Source organism: Dunckerocampus dactyliophorus, chromosome 8 (genome assembly GCF_027744805.1).
Source record: "Dunckerocampus dactyliophorus isolate RoL2022-P2 chromosome 8, RoL_Ddac_1.1, whole genome shotgun sequence".
NCBI lineage: Eukaryota > Metazoa > Chordata > Actinopteri > Syngnathiformes > Syngnathidae > Dunckerocampus > Dunckerocampus dactyliophorus.
In genome coordinates, this window is record NC_072826.1 from 13,324,095 (window position 1) to 13,334,291 (window position 10,197).

Below are 10,197 nucleotides of genomic sequence, written 5' to 3' on the forward strand. Positions count from 1 at the left end.
CAACTTTTTTTGTAAATAATCTTCAGAATGTTTTTGTAATATTATGACTTTATTCCCATAAGAGTATAACTTTTTCCTCCAACCTAATTTTCCAATTATGACAACTTTATTTTGTTTATTTGTTTCTCATAATATTACAGCTAACGCATGTTATCTGTAATATTTCAACTCTATACTGCTTTATGCTTCCCTATAATATTTCAAGCTTATTGTGACTTTTTTTGTCATTAGAATCCAACGGTTTCTCTTGATATTTAGATTTTATTCTTTTAAATTTACAGCAATTTTTTCCAATATCTGCTGATTTTTTATTTTTTTTAGTTTTCTTTTTTTAAATGATATTTTTACAATGTGCCACGGGCCATAAAAAAACAGCAGTGGGCCACAAATGGGCTTTGGACATCCCTACTCTATGGGACCATTTTGCTTTTTTTAAAACCCTTGGAAATGGCAAAAATTACCCTATAATGGTTGCTTCAAATCAAAATGACAACCAACTTCCTGTGCCCTTTTGGGTATGGCTTCTTGAGACGTTTTTGTGCATCTACCCATGATAGACATGCCTAATGAAACTTCATGTTGCTAGTTGAATTTTCCAAAAAATTCACTAAGTCAATTTTTGGGTGAACATGCCTGCAAAATTGGTGTTTTTTTTTAGCTAACAACCCCCTAAAAATGTCTTTAATGTGTCCTAAAAATAACAATAAAGAACCACTTTATGTGATTCAATTGCACAGTGGTGGCGTCACTTCGGAGCAGGTTGACATCTTTGCATTATGAGCGCCTATCGGGTCAAACAACTCATCACTGGGGGTTTTCAGCAGAGACAAATAAACAGCATTGACACGCATCGCTCAGTCCTGAAATAACAAATAGCATTTGCAATAATGTGCAATCACGTTGAGCGTGATGCTCAATCAGTGGAGTCTTGCAATGTTGCCACTTCAGGCTTTATTGAAAAGACGCGAGCATGGCATCAGCCCACGTCTTCACGCGTCTCCCCAGGTGTGTTGCATCAGCAGCATCGTTACATCCGCTGCCACAAAAGACTCATTAAGGAAGGAGAGCGTCTCGATGGTTGTTCTCACCATTCTGACATCAGTCTCGGTCAGCTGACCTCCGTCGCGCACACACACACTAAACAAATGCTTTGTCTTTCCAGTTCAGTTTCATGTTGTTGCACAAGTAACACCCTGACTTCCGAGGATGCCAGCATTGTGACTGTAAGCAGGCCTTGTCAACGGCCAGTATTAGCTTGTAGAGCAGTATAGACTTGAAAATGAATCACCACACAACTATTATTGTGTTAACAGCTGGCAACACAAGTGAGAACACCTCACAGTGAACATGTCCAAATTGTGTCCATAGTGTGAATATTTAGTGTGTGCACCACTGTTATCTAGCACTGCCTTAATCCTCTTGGTCATGGAATTCAACAGCGTTGCACAGGTCTTTACAGGAATCCTTTTCCACTCATCCATGATGACATCACTGGTGGAAATGGTTTATTTTGCTCTTCTCCACTTTCCTTCCACCACAGGTGCTCAGTTGTCTGAAGGAGACATACTTGGCCGCTCCATCGCCTTCATCGTCATCAGCAAGGCACTTGTCATCTTGGAGGTGTGTTTGGGCTCCTTATCATGTTGTAAAATTGCCATGCGGCCCAGTTTCCCAAGGGAGGGGATCATGCCCTGCTTCACAATGTCACAGTACATGTTGGAATGAATCTATCCGTCAATGAACTCCGGACCATGACGACCACCAAGCTTTACTGTAGGAAAGACGCAATTATCTTGCTACCTACTTTTGTGGCCCGGCTACAGAAGTGGACAAAATAATTGGTACGCTTTCATGAAAGAAAGAAATACCCTCTGTGGTCATTAAAATAACTTGAAACTGACAAAAGTAATAAAAAGATAGTTTAAAAACAAATACTGGACATTGCCGAAATGCACAAAAGCTACAAAGCGTCAGGGAGACAAATCTGGAGCTTTTTGGCAAGTCAAAAGTGAGAAATGACAGAAGTCACAAATGAAGCACACAGAGGAAATAATACGAAAAACATGGAGGAGATTCAGTTATGTTCTCAGGCTACATTTAATCTGTGCCGGGGATAATGAAATCTCAAGATCAAGGCATTCGGGAGCAAAATGTGTTGCCCAGTGTCCAAAAGCTTGAACTCAGTCGCAGGACCCAAAACAAAGACCCAAAAACACGCAAAATGGCTAAGGGCCAAACATTAGACTATTCTGAAGTGACCTTCTTGGAGCCCTAATTTCAATCCAACTGCACATCTGCGGAAAGAGCTGAAACATGCAGCCTGAAGAACCCATAAAACATCAGAGGGCTGGACTAATTTGCTTATGAGGTGTGGGCCAAAATACGTGTCAACAGGTGCAGGAGTTTCATTGAGAGTTACAGGCGCTCAATTGCACGAAGTGCTTCAAAAGGTTGTGCGACATAATATTAGGGTATGGGTTAGGCAAATATTAGGTTAAGTTTGTTTTTTTTAATTGCTCTTGAGCCTCAATTCAAAATCAATGTCTGATTTGCATTCATGAATTTTTAGTCAATTTTTCTGTAATATGGCTTTTTTCTGTTTCCAGTTATTTCAGTGACTTTTGTGGGTTTTTACCTTGTTTGGCGTAATAGTGCCAACAACCACGTGTGTTTTTAGACTCATTTTCAGTGGATAGCAAATCTATACTGCTGTCAAAGCTGTACACTGACTATACAAGTTTAAGTTCTGTGGTATTGTCCCTTGAGAAGAGATACTGTCATAAAAATGCTTGCTGACATGTGAGGGCTCTACTCACTTTTGTCAGATGTTAAACATGGAACACACATGTCACTTATATTTTCTGTTAGTTTTTAGTTTATTTGGCCAGAATTAAGATTAAAATGAATCTTCTGGACGTTTTCCATGGCAAAGCATATCCAGTGAAAGACTGTTGATCTCATCAGCGTTTAACACACGAGGAGGCACATTCGCTTACATTAACAATTTGCTCAGGGATGTTTTATCTTCTCTGCAGCCCGAGGCGTCGCTCAGCCTCTCACAAAGCTCCTCGTGGGGGTGCGTCGGTGCAGGATGCCCTGGAGCTGCTGCCAGCACGCTGCCTAGACTAAAGCAGACCGCAGGAAGTAGATTAAAATCACAGGAAGTGGCATCAGGTGGAGATCAAAGCTGCGCAGCTGGTGCAGGAATCCTGGCAGCACGTGTGTGAGTGTGTGTGTGAGTGTGTGTGAGTGCGTGTCGCTCAGGCCATAGTTAAGTCAGACACTTGGCCTCTGATTTCATCACGTTGCTTATGAAAAAGAGTCAAGTTTAACACACACACTTACACACAGCATATACTCCTCTGTTTCTTCAATATTTCATCATGTGGCATAAAAACACGCTAACCATGTGGAGATAACCTGCTGTGTGTGTGTGTGGGTGTGTGTGTGCGTGTGTGTGTGTAAAACCAGGCCAATCCAGCGTTGTCCAATGGAATCTGTCCAAACATGACCAACACACACACATAGGAATGTAACAACCTTGTGACCTCATTTCCTGTCCACCAACAAGTGTTTGTGTGAGTTCTCCCGGGACAAATCGTGTTTCTCCTGTCCACATGTTTACATCCTTGCATGGTGGGACTCATCGGTGTCCACAAATGATGACAATGTTACTGATGATGATGTCATCATGGCTCTGCTTCTGTAGCTGTCCACTCCTCACACCCTTGAAAAACAAGCTTTGATATTGACAGAGTAAAGTATTGGGACACATAATACGAATAGGAAGTGAAAATTGAAGAAAAGATGGACTTTCTACAAGATGTTGGAGTGTCTATGTTGGCATTTTTGTCCATTTGTGACCGATGACTGATGTTGGACCTCAGAGAGGACGTGCTGGCTTTGCTCCAGTCTCTGTTGTAGTTCATTCCAAACGTGTTCTTTCACACCAAACCCATCTAAGCATCCCATTAAGAACCTTTCTTTGTTCAGACATGCTTAGAGCTGCACAATTCCGCAGAATGAGTGACTTCCATTGGAACTGATGTGAGTTTAAGGAAGTTAAACATACTGTATGTCACATTTCTGCAAATATTTGATTATATCTTTTCATGGAACATCACTATGGCTACGTTCACACTGCAGGTACATTTAGATATTTTTGTTGATATAGGAACTGCATCTGATTTTTTCAATGTGAACAGTATAGTTCCGATTTTTTTTTTTTAATGCAACTCAGGTCTCATTCGTATGTAGATTAAATCTGATATATGTATCCGAGCTAGTGCAGTCTGAACTGCCATGTCGCTTATATCCAACCTATACGTCATGTTTTGCCTTGCGAGACTTGGACAAAGGTACTCAAAGATGGAGGCAACACTTCTTCTTATCATTTGAAAAATTATTTTTAAAAAGTGTTAGTGAAGCAGCTCACGTCAATGACAACGACATCGCCATGAACTGCCATAGCCAAAATTCTTGCCGTCTGTCTTCTTAATCTCTTATGCAGAATCATTTCGTTAAAAAAATGTTGACTCCTGTTGCACAAATTCCTTGAAATTGCCACAAAGGAGAGCACAAACTGGGGCAATTTTTTGGGGGGGGGGATGTGAACGACCACATAAAAGATCGTATTTTAACAAAAAATCTGAATTGGGCATCATATCGTCCAGTGCAAACATAACCTAAAAAACAACACTGTCATACAATGTAAAGTAGTCAGTGTACAGCATTGACATTACAACAGTGTACATTTACTATCCCCTTAAAATAATTCAACACACAACCATTAATGTCTAAACCACTGGCAGCAAAAGTGAGCGCACCCCGATGTTAAACTGTACAAATTGGGCCCAAATAGCCATGTATTCTCCCTGGGGTCATGTGACTCATTCGTGTTACAGGGTCTTAGGTGTGAATAGTGAACAGGTGTTACATTTGGTGTTATCACTCTTACACTCTCTCTTTCTGGTCAGTGGAAGTTCAATATGACACCTCATGGCAAAGAACTCTCAGAGGATGTGAATTTTTTTTGTTCTCCATAAAGATCTTCTAGGCCAGGGGTGTCAAACTCGTGCCATGGAGGGCCGAGACACTGCAGGTTTTCTTTCCAGCCTGTCACTAAAGCAGGTGTTTTTAATAATTAACACCTCCTTTAATTTGAGTGAAGGAGCTCATCAATTAAATCACCTGCTGGAGAAAGTGGTTGGAGAGAACACCTGCAGTGTCTCGGCCCTCCATGGCGTGAGTTTGACACGTGTTCTAGGCTGTAATAAGATTGCCAACACCCTGAAGCTGAGCTGGAGCACGGTGGGAAAACCACATAGCGCTTAAACAGGACAGCTTTCACAGAACAGGCCTCGCTATAGTCGACCAAAGAAGTTGAGCGCATGGGCTCAACGTCATATCCAGAGCTTGTGTTTGTAAAATAGACGTATGAGTGCTGGCAGCATTTGTGCAGAGGATGAAGGGGCAGGTGGTCAGCCTGTCAGTGTTCAGACCATACACTGCACTCTGCATCAAGTTGGTCTGCCTGGCTGCAAGCCTGGCAGCCAAAGCCTGCAAACAGTTTGCTGAAGACTATCAGACAAAGGACATGGATTACTGGATCCTGTCATGTGGTCTGATGAGACCAAGATTACCTTATTTGGTTCAGATAGTGGGCTGCACAATCAGGAGATTGTGGGTTTGTATCTTCGATGTTGGAACATCTCTGTGTGGAGTTTGTATGTTCTCCTCATGCCTGCATGGATTCTCTCCGGGTGGAGAGCAGGAGTCTGCTTCCTCCCACATTCTAAAAACATGGTTGCTACTTTAACTGGAGACTCTAGGTCAGGGGTAGGGAACCTATGGCTCGGGAGCCAGATGTGGCTCTTTTGATGCCTGCATCTGGCTCTCAAACATGTCTTAACACGATAAAAATGTATTTTTGTTTTTTTGTTCGCTGACCTTTTATTGTACATTACAGAAATCACAATGTTAAAAATAACACTCAAAATATAAAACTTTGTTATGCATTTTAGTCCATCAATCCATTTTCTACCACAATGCGGGTGGCCAGAGCCAGTGCAAGCGGTCCTTCCAATATTTTCCGGGTCAAACACCAAAATTCGATTATCACTGGATAATGCGGTAGCCTATTCGCGGTAGCCTATTCGCATGAACTTCCCTTCCTTAAATCAAATAGTCAGATCGCTAATTCTGGAAAAAGAAAAAGATACGGAGTACGGTGCAAAAGCACGCAGCACCAGAAGTCGCATTAATGGTAAGAAGTAATTTATTTATTATTGGATTGCTTCAGTGTAACAATGTTAATAAAAAGAATAACTTTAGAGGTCCTCCTTAAAAATGCCCACATTTACTTGTATTCAATGTTAAAAAATATTATATGGCTCTCAAGGAAATCCATTTTAAAATATGTGGCTTTTATGGCTCTCTTAGCCAAAAAGGTTCCCGACCCCTGCTCTAGGTGCTCATAGGTGTGTGTGTGTGTGTGAGTGAATGGTTGTTTATCTATATGTTCTTTGGCTGGTGTACAATAGAGTGCACCCCGCCTCTCGCCCGAAGACAAATGGGTTAGGCTCTAGCCCTAGTGACCCTAGTGAGGACCCTAGTGAGGACAAGAGCTATAGAAAATAGATGGATATCGTTCAAATATTGTCAAGCGTGCGCGATGGCAACCAGGTGAGGAGTACAAAGACTTACATTGTCTGCAGTCAAGCATGGTGGTCCGAGTGTCATGGTATGGGGCTGCATGAGTGCTGCCGGCACTGGGGAGCACAGTTCATTGAGAGAAACCTGAATGCCAACATGTGTTGTGACATACTGAAGCAGAGTATGATGCCCTCCCTTCGGAAACTGAGCCGAAGCGCTCTCACTTTGGCTTTCTCGAGTGGTGGTCATCCTCGCAAACGCTGTAAACGTAAACGCTGGGAAACACATACACAACAATGGACAAGCAACATTTTTTCACATTATGGCAGAAAACTGCTCAAAACAACAAGATTTAATACACCTTCAGTTGACTTTCTTCTCAATGTATATTTTTTATACTAATATATAATCCATCCATCCATTTTCTATGCCGCTTCTCCTCATAAGGGTCGCGGGCATGCTGGAGCCTATCCCAGCTGACTTCGGGCGGCAGGCGGGGTACACCCTGGACTGGTCGCCAGTCAATCGCAGGGCACATATAGACAAACAACCATTCACACTCACAACTATGAACAATTAAGAGTCGCCAATTAGCCTAACATGCATGTTTTTTTGGAATGTGGGAGGAAACCGGAGTACCCTGAGAAAACCCACACACGTATGGGAAGAACATGCAAACTCCACACAGAAAGGCCCAAGGGAGAATGGAACCCAGGTCTTCCCGATCTCCAGACTGTGACTGTGTGGCCAACATGCTAACCACTAGAGCACCGTGCGGCCCCTAATATATAATATTTAATATTAATATTAATAGCATTTTCCTATCTAATATGCTAATACATAATAGTTAAAATGAAAATGTATAATTTACCAGAAACGTTCCACTCATTTGTAAGCTTAATCAATTTGGCGTAGACCAAACCAAAATCTTGGTGCATACGAGTGTCCAAAATATCAAAATGAAAGAATTCATGTTTGAAGATCGGAGGGGACGTGCAGATTAAGTACATTTTCACCATGATGCCCGAATAAAAAGCTATGCAAAAATATCAAATGTTACAGGACTTCAATTGTAATTAGTTGTTTGTCAAACACAGGAAGCTGATAGGTGCCTGACCTACATTTACAACTTAAATTTGAACATTTGTTCCATGAAATTGTATTAATTTATTTCCAACAGTCTATTATTTTCATTTTGTAGCATGTATCTTGGCTGCATTGCTTCCAGTAGCGCAGTGGTCACCAACTTTTTTGAGACCAAGATCCCTGGTCTCGAACCTGCACAAGATCTACCACCCCCCCACCCTCCAAACAAGCGGGATATATACATATGTAAAAATATATACAGTCAAACTTGTCTATAGCAGCCACTAGAGGGAGTCTGCAAAAGTGGCCGCTATAGACAGGTGGCCTCTATAGACAGGTTGGCGTCCAGTTTGAATGTTGACCTGTAGAGGAAAAAAAAGAAAAAAAAAGGGAAAAAAATCATTATAATAATGTTGACCAGTAGAGGGCACTGCGGACTGCTGATAAAAGTTGTACAGCACTACTAGGCTTGTTATTATCATGGTTCATGGTTTTAATCCTGAACATGCATGAGTCAAACAGTAGCACATCACATAGTACAATTCACAATTTTGCATGTCCAAAAAGGAGTAGGAAGAAGCAAAGCTTATTTAATCCTACCCCTCATCAGTTTCACATCAGTTGCAATACATTTATTCACCTCTTGTTCTTCCAAGTGTACTTTGTAGGTCTACATGACAATGTAGTGCAATCATAGCCAAGGTTTTTACTTACTAAAAGGAAGCTAGAGGCTTAATAATAACTGATAACTGATAAAATACTTCAGTTAAGTACAACCAAACTCAGTTTTGCTCCCGCTGCCGCATGCATGCTAGCATATGTTTTTTTTTTTATTGTAGCGTCGCTGGGAGCACGTCCTGTTCCCAGCCTACTTTGCGGTAATGTTTTGGTGCAAATGCTCTTAAAGTTACATGTTTGACCAGGAAATAGCAAGCTCAAAAGAAGACGGCTTTTTTATGTGGAACAACTGACAGTTTGTGTGGATCTTGTGAATGATTGTGACTGAGCTAGGACTCAGTAATTAAAGTCTACACACGACGCCTTCATTGATTGAAAAACAAAACTTTTTCGTGCATGAAGCTTCTACTTGAGTTGGTAATTTGGCTTCTATATGCAGTCAGATATTGACCAAGGGAGACAAAATGGGTGGCTGCTGGCTGCGTTGGACAGGTGACTGCTATACACAGGGTCTATAACATGTAAATTTGCTGGGGGGGATTTTTCAGTGGCTGCTATAGGCAGGTGGCCCTTCTATATAGGTGGCCGCTAAGACAGGTTTGACTGTATATATACATATGCATATACTATATGTATATACATATCTGCCGAGAACATTTTATATGGATACACAATATACAGTATGCTTTGTTATTATTGGTTGTTGGTTTCAACATTTCAGCTTTTCTTTTTCTAATTGAGCCTTTTGCTGTATTTTTATCATTTTTGCTGTTTTTCACAGATGGCCTCTGAGCCGCACTTTGGGCACCCCTACTTATTGTATGTGCCTCTTGGTCAGGGTTGGGGTTGTGGCGTCGGCTTCATGAGCAAACCACAACTATTTGGCTTGTTGGCTCAGTGTAGTGGACGAGCCATGCAGATTGAGGCTGGTCAATGGCTACAACAGCCAGCCCTTAACGAGCGACTGTGTCGTTTTTGGAGGTGCATGTCTATGGAGTTATATTTGTGCCCTAACTTTGAAGCAGCAAAGGCAGACTTTGAGCCCTATTAATGTGCAATAATTACTGTTGTGTGCACAAACACTTGGCTGCAGCGCTGTCACTCCCTCCCTTTCTCGCTCGCTTTTTGTTAGCGCTCGGCGGCGAGTCGGTGTATGAGGCGAGCCGGTGTACGAGTGTACCTCTGGCCGAGTTTTGGGGACTGGGCTCCTTGCTGGGGCTCGCGGGTTGCTGCCTGGATAGCAGCGAGGCATACGGGCGTGTTCAGTGGACACAATGCGTGCCTGTTGGTCGCTCTCTGGGAAGTGAGGGCACTGATATGATAAGAATTTTTTTCCAAAATGTTCCCGGCAAAGTCCCAAAGATCGACTAGTAGCTCACGATCGACGGGTTGGCGACCCCTGCAGTTCGTATGTTTTTGTTAGATTTTTTGTCCAATCGGATTTCAGCTTCTATGTGTTGCCACATCAATGTAATCTGCCCAGGGCCTTCACAACCAGGAGTGCTAGGCCTTGTCACTATTAGCAATGGGGCTGTTTCTTTAACCAATCAGACTTCAGAGTCGCTTCTCAGCTGGCCCATAGTGACATCGGCACTTTTCCATCCTCTGATTGATTGATGTATGACAGTCTAAGCCAGACACTCAAAGTTACCAGTGTGCTTGAACGCATAATCACATGAACAGTAGCAATGCTTCATCTCGATCTTGCTGTGATAAAAAAAAGAAGAAAGGAGACAGCCATAGTGTTGTTCATCATTGTGCGCATTATACCATGACATA